At 49.5% G+C, this 14,597-nt stretch overlaps 1 protein-coding gene across 31 annotated transcripts in view; it reads left to right on the forward strand.

Moving 5' to 3' along the window:
• The window catches only part of CACNA1C (calcium voltage-gated channel subunit alpha1 C), a 705,432-nt gene that overhangs the window by 645,679 nt on the left and 45,156 nt on the right, over positions 1 to 14,597 (forward strand). The gene's annotated exons all lie outside the window — the stretch shown is intronic.

Raw genomic sequence — 14,597 nt, forward strand, 5'->3', positions numbered from 1 at the left:
TTTTTTTTTTTTCCCTTCATTTTATTTTCTCTCCCCACCTTCTTAATTTTATTTATTTATTTAATGTGTTCGTTTGAATTGGTTTGAAGGTCTTTTTTTTCCTGGTTGCTTTATTTTGAAATCTTTTTTTTTTTTTTAAACTTTGGAACGCGTTAGGCCTTCCCCTTTTCTGTTAAGTTCTGATTGCTGCATCTTTTCTCTCTCCCGGACAATCAGCCTGGCATGACTCACACTGTATAGGAGGAAGCAGCTCTGGGAGTTTCGGAGTGAGAACATGAGGGGATGTTTACCCCTCTGGGCAGCTGCCGGGGCAGGGACCCAAACCTCTTCTGGCCTCCACCTTCTCCTCCAGCCACTGCCTGTCCTACTGTCTCCTTTCCATCCCCACAGCATCTTAGAAGGGAGCTCCCTCAAAGTGGAACACCCTGAATTAAGGCTAGGACTTAGCCTACTTCATCGGCCGTAGCCCACCCTCGCCCCAGGACCACCCGTGATCTTGGGTTAAATGGGCTCTGTTTCCATTTAACACCAGCAGTCCGTGCAGGCATCCAGGTCCCTGAGGCTCATTTGGAAGAGGAATGAGAAGAGGACAACCAGTCATGTTTGGACTCTTCTCTAGAGGTGGTGGGTGATCTGCTGAGAGCCCCTCTGGGTGGACCTTTCCTCCTAGTTGCTGTGAAAGCAGCCCCCATGTCAGCGCCTCACTCCCACATGTACCTGCCGCCCCTGCCCCCGACCCCTGACCTCTCACACCCCTGCCTCTGGCTCCCTGGCCTCAGACACAACCCTAGCCTCTGCCAGGCCTCCTGCCGCCTCCTCCTCCCAAGAGGTGCCTCCTCCTATACAACTCCTACCAGTTCCTGCACATGTCTTTTCTGTTACCTGGCATGTTGAAATCTCTCTTTATCTATAGGCAAGCCCTCTTGTGGTCAGTCTTTAACATGTGTTGTTTAATTTTTTTGTCGTTATTTTTCCTTAATTAAGAGACTTGGTAATGTTTGCATAGACCTTTGATGCACTGAACCATTGAATAACAGCACAGAACAGACGCTTTAGAGTTTTGATCTGAGATGTTTGGAAGTACCCCGCCACCACCCCCAGCTCCTCCATGCACCCTTACACCTCCCTCCACTCCATCTTTTGCTCCCAGTGAGTTACACTACCATGTTATCTTGCCTGCCTGATTCTTCCAGGTTAGAAGCCCCTGTCTGCTCCACTTCCAGCAGATGGACTTTGGAAAGCGGTTGTTACACTTGTCATATGTCCCCACTGTAGCCTGGTGTCCCAACTCTGCTCACCCTATAGCTCCAGAGACCATGGCCCCTCTGTCTCCCTGTGTCTCAGAGAACTGTCTTTGTCCCGCGTGTGCACATGTGTGTGTGTGTGTGTATGTGTGTACATGTCTAAGTGTGTGTGCATGTGTGTATGTGTGTACATCTGTGTGTGCATGTGTATGTGTGCGTGTATGTGTATGTCTGAGTGTGTGAGTGTGCGTGTGTTCGTGTGTGTATGTGTGTACATGCCTGTGTGTGCATGTATGTGTGTACATGTCTGTGTGTGAGCATGTGTGTATGTGCGTACATGTCAGTGTGACCACGTATGTGTGCGTGTGTGTGTGTGCATGTGTACGTGTATACTCATGTCTGAGTGTGTGTGAGCATGTGTATGTAAGCATGTGTGTATGTGTGTGTGCATGTGTGTGTATGTATGTGTGTGTGTGTACATGTCTGAGTGTGTGTGATCGTGTGTGTGCATGTGTGTTTATGTGGGTACATGTCTGAGTGTGTGTGAGCATGGGTGTGTGCGTGTGTGTATGTGTCCATGTGTGTGTACATGTCTGAATGTGTGTGAGCATGTGTGTATGCGTGTGCACGTGTGTGTATGTGTGTGTGTACTCTCCTTTAACTTCTTGCAGTAAATCCTCAGATCATTTTTTAAATCAATCTTCCTACTCGTGCTCTGAGTCTCCCCTCCCCTCTCTGAATGGACCCCAGTGTTGCAGCTGGATGAGCCCCAAGTTGCTGTTCCCGCTCATGCACATAAAAGCCAGAGCTTCTGTGCTCAGAGCTTGTGCTATGCAGTGCTCAGCCCTGGGGGACACTGCAGGGAGAGAAACAGGAAAGACAGGGCAGCGGTGGGCTCAGCCCTCAGGAGGTTTCCTTTCCAGACAGCAGTGCAGAGCCACATGAAAACCTGGGCAGAGGGGCCGAGAGCCCCACAGCAGGAAAATGTAGGAAAGTGACAGCAAGCTGCCCGCCTGTGCAGAGGCCCCTGCAGCTCCTGGGGTCCTGCGGGTTTTTCTCACAGTGGGCAAGGCCCCTATCACTCAGTCTGCCATTTTCTCCCAAACTATTCATGTCTTTAAAAGAAAAAGAAAAAACAAAAAAACATTTTCTAGGATATAAAATTTATACAGAAAAGGGGGCTCTGTTGGGGGTAGGGAGGGGGCCTGAACCCATGCAGCAGCTCCTGACATTGGAATCGTGGTTTTCTATTTACAAGTCACTTTGCATTTCTCTGACTTCACTCTTAACTACCCTTTGAATTTGACAGGTGAGAATTCTCATCCCAATTTGCTGATGTTAAAGGTGATGATGGAAAGATTAAGTGCGTTTCCAGTGCCTCTGAGTCAGCCCAGCCCTCCTGGGGCCAGCTCACTTCCTGCTAGGCCAGAATCCCTGGTCTCTGTACTCCACAACACCTTTTGGCAAATAGAAATCTTACCTGTCCCTCCTGTTGTACTGCCATCAGCCATGACTTACTCAGAACTTACGTTCTGTAATTGATATCTTAAATAATCACAGGATTTTTTCCACTTTCTAAATAAGCAATTATCAGCCACCCTGAGAGTTCCATTGCCCCTGTGTCCTCCCACACCGAGATGCTCCTCACAGCTCCAGGCTGAGGCATTTGTGGCTTTGAAGTCCTACTGAAGGATTGTCGGGGGATAGGGTGGCAACCGTGCATGTGACTGAGAGCAAGAGGAGGTGTCCTGAGACCCGACATCTCTTTCGGAGCCAGTTTCTCCCCTCTCCCACACAACTGATGGCTTATGAACAAAAAGAACAAACATTACATCCCCCGAGGCAGGAAGGCGGTTTGGGAGAGGAGAAAGCTGGACCTGAAGTCAGAAAACTGGCAGCTTGTTGAGTCTTGCTGCTGCTTCCTGTCAAAGCGTTACCAAAATGCCCAAAGACTGTTTTTTCATCTGTCAGAGGAATGTGGTATTTACGGCAGTGTGTTTTGAAGCTCAAATAAGAGCATCTATTTAAAAACTCTATATAAACTGGTAAAGCACTGTGGAATGGGAGAAACTGTGGCACCCAAGCAAATGACATTCTTTCCAAAATTACTGCTGGTGTCACTGGGAGGGCCTAGTCTCCAACCAAGACCTTTCTGTTAGTCTAATTATAACTTACAACCCACAGGTGAGAGCCCTGTCTCCCAGATATGCTTAGACCCATGAGATGGCCAACAGGCACAGCCAGATCAAACCCAGCACACACACACTTACCACGGCCCATAACTCTGAGGCCTCGAGAGGCTTGCTCTGAACACACAGTCTGGCTTGACCCTGAGCTCATGTCGCAGCCAGTGTGAGGGACGCCAGCTTAATTGAGCAGCATTGCATGTCCTCAGAGGTAGCTCCCTCCCACTAGGTAGTTCTGCCTCTAGGGCACTGGCAGCTTATGGGCAGCCCCAGCATTTTCTTCCCAATCCCATGGGATCCTTCAGAAAATCCTGCATCCGTGGATCCTGCTTTGGTACTTCCAAGATATTTTTAGTCATACTGTCATCACAAGACATATATTCCCAGGGATATGATCTATTTGGAAAGAGTCTACATTGTTAGCCTCAGTGTAATGCATGAGGGCGTTTCACCTGTAACCTGCCATCTTTAACTCCTAAACCCCTCCCCAGATACCTTACCCACCCTAAATTTCCTCCGAATGTTCCCCACATCTAAACCTGTCTCACCTTTTCTCTTCGCCTTTCCCAGGCTATGGGGCCCCTCCCTCTCAGGAACCATCATTCATTCATTTCACAGCATTTAGAGTCTCACTGCCTATGCGTCAGACACGGTTTGAGGCACCTGGGATCCATCAGTTGGCAAACCAAAAGCCCCTGCCTTCACGGGTTTGCACTGTAGACAGGAATAGTCAGACAATTCACCATGCAAGGAAGAACAGAAAATAAGGAACCCGTACGGTATGTTAGAAGATGATGGGTGCTTTAGGAAAAAAAAGTAGTGCCTGATAAGGGGGCTCCAAGGTGCTGGGGAGCAGTGATGGCAGGCATTGCTTTAAATAAGATGAGTTTCCTTGAGGAGGTGACAGTTGAACAAAGCAGCGACATGAAGGAATTGAGGCATTCTCCATACAGAGATCTGGGAGAAGAGGTAGCAGGGCAGGAGGAGCCAGCGTGGCTGCTGCACACTGAGCTGGGAGGGGAGAGGCGAGTAGCAGAGGGGTAACCAGCAGGGTCCACATGTGGGCTTTTACTCTGAGCAAGAAGGGGACATGCCCATGGTTTTGATTAGAGGTGTCATGTGACCTGACCCTGGTTTGTTTAAAGAGACCACTCTGGCTGGCTAAAGGAGTCAAGGGTAGAATCTGGAAGATCATTTAGAAGGCAAATGCACTCATCTAGCTGGAAGTGGCTGGTAGCATGCAGCAAAGTTGTGGCTAGAAGCGGTGGAAAATGGTCAGTGGTACAAGTGGTGGAAAATTGTCAGCCCATCACTCTGTTTTGGAAACAAAATTAGCAATCTCTCCTGACAGACTGCCGGGGGGAAGGAGGGGAATTGCCCAGGAGGACTGGGAGGTTTGGCCTAAGTCAGAGAAGGATGGAGCCGATGGGCAAGGAGGCGGGTTGGAGGTGGGGCCAGTGTGAGTGAGGAAACTCAGAGCACAGTTTTGACTCATCTGTTAGCCCTTGGAAGGGACATGTCAAGTGGACAGGTGGACACACTGCTCAGAGGCCTGGGGATGGACTTACTCACCGCAAGATGGTACCCAAAGCCCAGCACTAGAGGAGAGGAAGCGACAAGAGGCAGAGTCATGGAGAGGCCTGGGCCAGGGCCTCTGACACAAGGAGATCAGGACCCGCAAACTTCTGTTCATCCGGGAGATGCCTCTGAACAGCTGCCAGGTGTCATGAGAGGACAGTCTTCAGGCCCCCTTGTGTGGTCATGCTGAATTCTGTGTCGGGATCTGAGCCATGGGCCCCTGCCCTTCTCCTCCGGATGCATCGCCTGGGGCTACATCCACGCTTCTCTTCCTCTGAGCCAGAGAGGTGAGAGTGCCGCGTCCGGCTGCTCTAAGGAAGCCTCTTGGTCTTCCTCAGTGCCTGGGTCTGAAGTCGTATTTTCCTGAGGTTGTTCACAGAAGTTACTATAGCATCAAAAACTGCTCCCTAAACATCCCAAATTGGAATCAATTTGACTACTTGGGCCGACAGCCTTTCCCAACACCCTTCTTTTTCATTCTGTATTTTAAAATATACTGAACAATAGAAAGCGCTGGGCAGCCTGGATTCCTGCATCATGAACATAGAGGAACATTCGCAAGTTGTGAATGAAGATGCCTTGGTTATGCTCCCAGTTCTGGTGACTTACAGCAATGAACTCCATTCTCTGGACCTCAATTTCCTTGAATGCAAAAGTGAGGAGCGAGAGGTTTGGGATGGTCTCTTGTGACTCTAGCATGCAGTGATTCTGACTTGGGCATTTTCTGACAGCTGGAGGGGGATGCTTCATTACCCCCATTGCCTTGCTGGGTTCTGAAGTGGCGTTTCATGTCATCAAGCATCCATGGCTTCATGGGGATGACTCCTCCCGAGATGGGGTCGTCTGCATGGAGTTAATCCCCGAAGCCACAGTGCTGAAGGAGAGCAAGGCAGGAAAGGCTCCCTTGGCTTTGGTGGGACTCATGTGCAGATTTTCCAGAGAAAAGGAGCAGAAGAAAGACCTTCAGGGAGCAGAGCAGGCACAGGGATCCTGTGAGGGGAAAGAACCTGGCCCCGGAGCTTCTGGGCACAGCTCACAGGAGGAATTGCTGAAGGCTTTGCATGATGCACAGAAGTGTTCAGAGCAGGGAAATAAAGCTAAGCGAAGATGCACTGGCTGTGAAAATGAGAAGAAGACTGACTTGAGGACGACCTAATAACGAGCACAGATCAGGCATCAGGCTGAGGACATCATACACATGATCAGATGAAACCTGAGTGCTTACTCTCCACATGAGGAAATCAAGGCTCAGGCAGGAAGAACCTCTGCCCGAGGCCCCACAGTGAATGGGAGGCAAATCTTGGATTCAAACCCATTTCTGTCTAAGAATTGGCTCTTGCATTTCCACAGTGCCCGCTGGCTAAATCCCTGGGCCAGGCTGGCCTGGGCATGGCATTGCTGAAGGGCAGGGCCCAGTGGCTCCTGCACTTCCTCATTCAGTGCCTCCTGGCAACAGGACTTGGGGGTGGAGCTGCTTGATTTGACTTCTCTGTGTCGGTTGATGCTGCGGATGCTGAATCCACAGAGCCCGGGATCCTCCTGGGATGTGTAGCCTCCAGACAGAATGCAGGCTACACACCAGGATCCATGTCCCTGGTTACAGGGCCCAGAATGCAAGGGCCAGGAGGCGTAGAGCAGCACCACTCCCTTTGCCCAGTTGCATCTGCATCTGCAGCTGGAGAAAGAGACTGGGGGCCAGAGGGATCAAGCAGTGACAAGGAAGGGCAGGGAGTATCGAGGGATCAGCCTGTGGGATACTGGCCCCAAGTTTTCCCCACCCAGGCCCGGAAAGCCATTCTACCTTAGCATCTTTCCACCATAGACCGACAGGCACAACTTCCAGTAATTGTCCCTCACTATGCCCCATAAACGTCATAAGTAAGCCGGGCTCCTCTATCTCGGCTCTGGGTCCTGGAGGGATGGAAGAAAGGCAGTCAGTCCTGAGTCATAGAGAGAGCTGCTTGCTGCACGTCCACCCCCTCAGGGGTGAGTCAGCTCAGCCTGCACGACTCCAGCCCTCTGTCTCAGCCTGCAACCCACAGTGCTTGCGTGGGGCAGCAGACCTGGCTCTCTCTGTCTGCCTTTGTGACTGAAAACACTCCTCCTGCCCCCTGCCATGGCAGAGAAGGGGCCAGGATGGGCACAAGAAATGCCAGGCTGAGTGGGCCCCTCCAGCGTTGTGATAAGAGAGGAGGGTAGAGAGATGTGGTCAGAAAGTAGATTCTTCCAAGGACATTAGGGTGGGCACACCTTGGAGACCACCTAACCCAAACCCTTGTTCGTTTATTCCTCAAAGTTACCTTGAGCCCCTGCTGTGTGATATTGCCTGGGGATATACAAATTCTCTAGGACACCAGGACACAAAAGGCCAGAGGCAGGAAACAGGGTTTTCACAGCAAGCTGACCAGAACTCCCAATCAGTAGGGGGCTCAAGTGGGTGCTGTTGCCAGCATTGTCTAGATGGCGTTGGTGAGTGTGGCCTGAGCTGGTTCTAGGACAGATAGATAAATCAAATTCGGTGGTCTCAGGACAGCTGGGTGGGGCAGAGCTTGTCCTTGCCATCTCCCTCCAGCCCCACTTCTCATTGCTGGAGCCTCCTGTTGCTTCAGAGTCCCTCCAACTTCTTCCCACTTCCAGCAACACCCCCTGACCCCCAACAAACCCAATGCTACCAACATGCCTTGTTTCCAAACGAAGTGATTCCAGCACAGTAATTCATGCTGGAGTGATAGGGACTCAGTGAGCTGCCCTTCTAGTACATCATTGTACCTTGAAGAGAAGGCCGTGCTCAACCTGCAGGTGGAATGTTTCTTGTATTTCAGGTGAGCCTGTAACAACGTGACCCCTGAGTGGGGAAGATACTTTTGTTAGGTCTCTCTCCCATCTTCCCCTTTTCTAGCTGTTCTACAAAGGCTGTTTTCTACTCTGCTTAAGAATACAGCTGGCCCTTGAGAGAGTTAGCATCATTCCTCGAGGTGGTATGTGGCATCTGACCATCAGCACCCCTGGGAGAAGGCCAAAGGCCCCCCAGATCTCAAGGGAGAGGGCCAGGCTTGCTGTGTAACGGGTGTGATGTGGGGTTGAAGGGGTGGGAACAGAGAGACAGGCCTGGGCAGTGTCCTGGTACAATGAGTCTTCTTAAAATCTTTTGCATTGAGAAGTACTCTGCAGGTTTGACCCAAAAGGTCCATGGGAACCTGTTTTTTTATAGGCATCCAATTTGGGTTCTTAATTCAGCTGTGTGAGGTTGCTGAGGTCCCGACCCGGCTCTGACCCGTCCAGGCTCCCCATGCCCTCTGCCTTCTGCCCCAAACCGTGTCACTTTTTGTTTTCCTCAAATGCTCTTTCCTATTCTCATCAACCCACATACAGCCCTCTATTCCCCTCCACGTAAGGGCGGGAGGAAGTTGCCTGGCACACCCCTTGCTGTGGCCAGACAGCTGGTGATACCTGGCTAGTGTCTGACACTTTAGTTCCTACAGGCTCAGCAAGCTGCTGTTGCAGTTTTTGCCAGAAAGCTTGTAAAGCAAAGGCACCTAGAAGATGCCGTGGGCTGGTAGTGAGGAGACACAGGCAGGCTTAAAGATGCCCAGGGTGCCTCGAGACGCATGGCCATTTCTGTGGATGCCTATTTACTCTCAGATTTGGTGCTCTCGCCCTGGGAATCATCTGTTTCTTTCCTTTTTGAGTCTCTGGCCCTCCCTGCCACACCCACTCTGTTTCTCTGCCTTCCTTCTCTATTCTGTATCCTCTCCCTCTGGCATAAGGAGTTCTTTGAGGTAGTTAGCACTACTGGCAAGCTGATTTCATTCTTCATGGGCTTTTTTGTCGGTGGAGGTCTGTTTGTTTGTTTGAATGACCAGATACTGGGCTGTCCTTCCCAGGGGAAGATGAAACTGCCAGGCAGTTCTGTAGTCAGTCTTGTTGAGCGTGTTTCTGGCAGGTAATAGCACCTAGGGAGCCATCAGGTTGCAGATGGTAACAGTGAGACCCTGAGGCTTTCAGCCACTTGCAGCCAGCAAACTGGTCACTGCAGCCAGTAGCACAGGGCCTAGCTCTCAGCCATCTACAGCTTCACACACAAAGCAGGAAGAGCACAAGAGGGCCAGGAACCACAGCCCCATGCTGGCAGCCTGGCTGCCAGTCCGCTTGGGTTCAAAGACCACTTGAGGGGAGTTCCGAAGGGGCATTTCAACTCAGTGTCTTTAACTTCAAACACACAAGACAGGCCCTCTCTTTCTAGCTGGAATTCCACTTTGGAGAAACACAAAAGTCAGGGGGTTTCCAACCTGGGGGACATGGGCCGGGGCAGAGTCATTTCCATGCTTCCCATCCGTCTTCAGCTTTATCCTCGCTAGTTCCCTGTCCTTCATCTTCCTCTGCTCAGCTCTCCTCCTCCATCACTTTGGTCTCTCCATTCACACCAAACCAAAATGGGAATTCTGCTTAAAATTGCTTCCAACTGCACATACCTCATTCATTTGCTCTTTTGTCTGAAAGCCACTGGCCTCTGCCCTCAGCTCCTGTCTATCCCAGCTGACATGTGTTTATCCTTCTCCTCTCTCAGCAAGTAGCCTGTTCCTTCAACTTTAGGAGGCTTGCAGTTTAAAACATGCTATACTTTGGCCTCCTTAAAATGCCTTGCCATGCTGCCATCCCCAGTGGCTCCAAGATTCAGCACCTCCTGACTCCTCCTGAGATGTGTGTTTCTCCTGGTAGGAAGGGAAGATAAAAGGATCATGAGGACCCATGCACACATACAGACCCTTAACCTACATCTGCTGGCTCCTGGCCATGAAGTTGGTGTCAGATGTCTCTAGCAGCCCCTGACCCCTGCTATTCCCAGCTCTCTCTGTTCACCAGCCTGACCACCATCATCCTGACCCAGATTTACCTCCAAGGCCTCTCCCTCAAAGCCCCACCCCTTGGTCCTCCTCCACACCATGACACCCCCCACAGAATCAGCTGTTGTGTCTTGCAGATCAACCTGAGATTAGAGGTAGTAAAAGCAGAGAAGCGGAGCATAGGGAGGGGATACCAGCTGGATCGAGTCCTTCAGGTGGCTTGGAGTGAAATTTATGTCAGATCTGCCTCCCTAAGTTCTGGACAAGACATTTAAAAAAATACAGCGAGCGTTCTGTATCAGGACCACGATTTAGAGACTCACAAACTCCCATGGCATTACATTTGACGTCTGTTTCAGAGGCACATGGAATCTCAGTGATGCTGAGGTCACAGCGTTGTCTCAATGGCAGCCATTGGAATTGGGCGGTCCTTTTCCATAGAGCCAAGAGCCAGCCTTCCCTGGAGGAGATCAGAGGGTTATCTGCACCTCTCAAATTCAGCCTGCCAAGGAGAACACAGCCATGGCTTATGCCCCCTTCACAGTGCTCTCTGGCCCCCTAACTGCAAGAGAGTATTGTGGAAGACAGCTTGATTGAGTATTCCAGCCAGAGATCTACTGCTCAGCCGCTGAATTTCTATAATCCTTACCCTTGGCTGTGCTTTTTAAAAAAATAATTTTTAAAAACGTTTTTTCTTATGTTAAAAAGCTATTTTTCAACTACCTTTTAAGTCTCCAGAGAGACCATGTGATCTAGCAAGCAGGAAACACACCCCATGGCTTCCCACACCATCCTGTTGGGAAAAGCCTCCACCTGGGAGGATCCTGTCTCTGCTGGCCTCTGGCATTCCCTGAATGTCACCCCTCAGCATCCTAAATGTGGCCTAGAGCCGGCACTCCGATGAAAAGAAGTGCACAGTGAGTACCTTCCAGAAATAAGGACTTCATCCACGGGGGTGTTACTTGTCATTTGACCCTGAACTTAATTCAAAAGGCAGCTTTCCAGAGACCTCTCATTAGCTGCCCTGCACTGCTCCTTTCCTCACCAAACCAAGGCAATCTGCGTAAGCATATTGAAGGAAGGAAATTGGCTTTCCTTTCTATTTGCCCTGAGCCTGTTATCCGGAACCACTAACCAGAACTCTCTCTGAAAATGACCAACCTCTGCCTCAGATATGGAATAATAACTTCATTTCATTTATATCATTACATGAACAAATTAAGTTAATTGCCCCAATATCATGAAATCATTAAAAATTACCAGATCATTAGAAAACAAGGATGAAAGAATTGGCTGCTCGGAAATTTCTCCATGCCTACCATTAGTGGAGACAGTGCCATATTAAAAATCAGCCAGAGTGCTCAGGTTATGTAAGCAGCTCTGTTGGCTCCGGTAAAAGAAGAATGCAGTCTCCAGGCTGGTGGGGGTGAGGGGGAAGTGGGTGGGGGGGTCTTTAGGGAATCCTACCGCCCCTTTCTTCCCCTGGAAAGACCACAGATGGAGAAATTACAAAATAACTCAAGGGCACCGAGAGCAAATCTGGGAAGGAGTCAGAGATTAATGGCCCAAGTATTCATGGCTACCAGCAAATTCTGAATTTACATCCAAAGGTAGAACTGATGCTTTATAGTTTCTCAAGTGGCCATACTAGGTATTTAAAGACAGAAATGTGTCTCTGAGCTAAAAGTGCTGATCTTCGGATACCACAGATGTCCAGCTCCAGCAAGTCCAATCTCTCCTTCCATCCCAGCAGGGGATTCACTTGCCAAGGGGAAAGGGTACCAAAGATTCCAACAATTACGTGGGGTCATGTAGGAAACATCCAGGGCATGCATCAGTAGACCATGGGTGCCCTGAGGGCAGGGGCTGTGTCTTAGGCTGCTTCCTATTGTTACCATGTAGAAATCACTCAGGGATTGCTCTGTGATTTCATTGTCAATGGTTATTAATTTTTGAGACCACGTACCTTGTAAGCATAGCTCCTTATGTGAAAACAGGTTTGTGTGGTGGTAGAGGTAACACTACCTAGCTAGTCAAAGATGCCCTGTGAACAGTAAGGCTTAAGGCTCAATAAAAAGTTAATCTTTGAGTCTCTAGCTTCTTCCAAAGTTGGTCTCTTTGGAAAGTTGTCATTATGTGGGCAGGAGAATGCCACATAGAGATCCCTGAGAGTCCTCATTCTTCCTCTTTCTACTGTCCTCATAGCTGCGCCTGACGTTTTCTTGTCTGCTGTTACAGAGACGTGCCATAGGAATTGTTACATCAACACATGTTATTAAAATACAAAATACTCTCGAGATTATTAGAGCAGACCTAAAGTCAAGTCTTAAAGTGAAATATGACTTAAACAGACAAGGTCTTAAATGGGAGCTATAAAATGCAACAAGAGAAAAGACAGTTAAGACAAATGTTTAAAAGTCCCAAATGAAGGATTCTGAATGTGTTTTCATTCATATATGTGTGTGTATGTATGTGTGTGTGTGTGTGTGTGTGTGTGTGTGTGTGTGTGTGTATGAGACGGAGTCTTGCCCTGTTGCACAGGCTGGAGTGCAATGGCGTGCTCTCGGCTCACCACAACCTTCGCCTCCCGGGTGCAAGCAATTCTCCTGCCTCAGCCTCCCAAGTAGCTGGGATTTCAGGTGCGCATCACCACGCCCGGCTAATTTTTGTATTTTTAAGTAGAGAAGGGGTTTCTCCATGGTGGTCAGACTGGTCTCGAACCCCTGACCTCGTGATCTGCCGGCCTGAGTCTCCCAAAGTTCTGGAATTACAGGCATGAGCCACTTTGCCTGGTTCTGAATGTTTAAGAAGTAAAATGAAACAGGGTTTTTGTTGTTGTTGTTTTTTGATGCCTAGAGGTTGGTTTAGTTAGGCCAGGTAAGGCAAGTACCTAGGTGTGTTGTCAGAATTGCCCCCATTTTGGTCCTGTTCAGGCTGGGATTGACCCAGAAGACCTTCAAGCATTTGCCCAGAGTTCTGAGAAGTGATGGGCAGTTGTGATGGTTTGCAGGATGGATCCAAGAGGGCAGCAATGGCTCAAGCCTCCTGGGAACTCTGCCCAACACTCTGGAGTTAACATGGTGTAGGTTATCTCCCTCTGGGCCTCCCTCCCTGCACCACTGAAGCCTGAGAAACACAGAACTCCTTGTCCATGAGCAAGGGAGCCCAAGCACTGGGCCAAGATGCCTGTGGATAGCTAGACCTGACCATCCTGGGCAACTCTCACACACCAGAGGAAAAGAGGTTTAGGCGCTTTGCCAATAAATTTCTTCTGTTCATGCCTCTGTGTGTGTATGTGCATGTGTGTGTGAGAGTGTGTGTGTGTGAGAGAGTGTGTGTGAGTGTGTGTGAGTGTGTGTGAGAGAGAATGTGTGTGTGTGTGAGAGAGAGAGAGAAAGTGTGTGTGTGTGTGTGTGTGAGAGAGAGAGAGAGAGAGAGAGAGAGTGTGTGTGTGTGTGTGTGTGTGTGCCTGCGCCTGCCTATGTTTGTCTCTGTGTTCAGTCTCAGCCTGCTAGCCAAATTCTAGGGACCCACACCCTGCAGGCACCCTGGCAGGTGGAATCTTCATGAAGCAGAAGCTGAGATCTAGAGATCCAGATCTAGAGTGTTCTGTAAATGCCTAGAGAAGCATCCCTTTCCTTCTCTTCCCTCATCTCACCCATCCCCCAAAAGGACATCCTACCAACTAGCTATGAAAACACAAAGAATTTGCTGAGAAATCTGTTACCAAAGAAATATTTTCAGGCTGCAAGCAAATGTCTCGTTGTGCACATTTTCATCCTTCAAAATTCCATTACACATTTTCCTTGTTTGTACCTTAAAAACAGAAATACAAGAGCAACCATCTGAAAGTGGGGAGTAAAAGCCAAATCCTGACTTTCTAGAAAGAGTTAGCAGCTCAGATGATCAAGATCAGTCGGGGCTTGAGCCCTCTGTGCTGGAGCGAAAAAGTAAGGGCACCTTCCCGGATCCACACTCCAGGAACTGGGGGAGAGGGCTGGCCCTGGGATACTCACCAGAGGCCAGCTCCCTCAGCTCCTACACCCAAATGAGTTCAGCAATCACACCCGTGAGAACAGCTTCTTGGGGTGTTAGTATCTTAAATTGTGTACAGGGCCTTCAAGTTTAGAAAACAATTAAATAATCATTATTTCATGCCAATGGCCAGGCTCACCACATCTATAGACCAACAGCTAAGCAAAGCCATCTCCTGCCTGAGCCTGAGCTTTGAGAATGAGCCCCACTACGGAGTCTGTGGAGGCCACCTCTGGAGGCCCTCCTCAGTGTTAGACTGAAGTCAGTTTCCCTAACCCTGAGAGGTCACTACCTTTGGGCTGCTTTGCTTAAATGCTTAAATATGTATGGGCAAGGATAGGCCCTGGGGTCAGCAAGGCTTCTGTCCTTCAGCTGGCCCTGCCATAAAGCCCAAGTCCTCAAGGGTTAACAATGGCTAATTAAAACATGAAAACAGGCTTGGCACAGTGACTTACACCAGTAATCTCAGCACTTTGGAAGGCCAAGGCAGGAGGATTGCTTGGGGCAGGCCTTGAGACCAGCCTGGGCAGTATAGTGAGACCCTATCTCTACAAAAAATGTTTTTAATTAGCTGGGCATGGTGGCACGTGCCTGTAGTCCTCACTACTAGGGAGGCTGATATGGGAGGATCATTTGAGCCCTGGAGTTCAAGGCTGCAGTGAGGTGTGATTATGCCATGGCACTCCAGCCTGGGCAACAGAGCTAAGACC

Source organism: Cebus imitator, unplaced genomic scaffold (genome assembly GCF_001604975.1).
Source record: "Cebus imitator isolate Cc_AM_T3 unplaced genomic scaffold, Cebus_imitator-1.0 Scaffold179, whole genome shotgun sequence".
In the NCBI taxonomy this organism is placed as follows: domain Eukaryota; kingdom Metazoa; phylum Chordata; class Mammalia; order Primates; family Cebidae; genus Cebus; species Cebus imitator.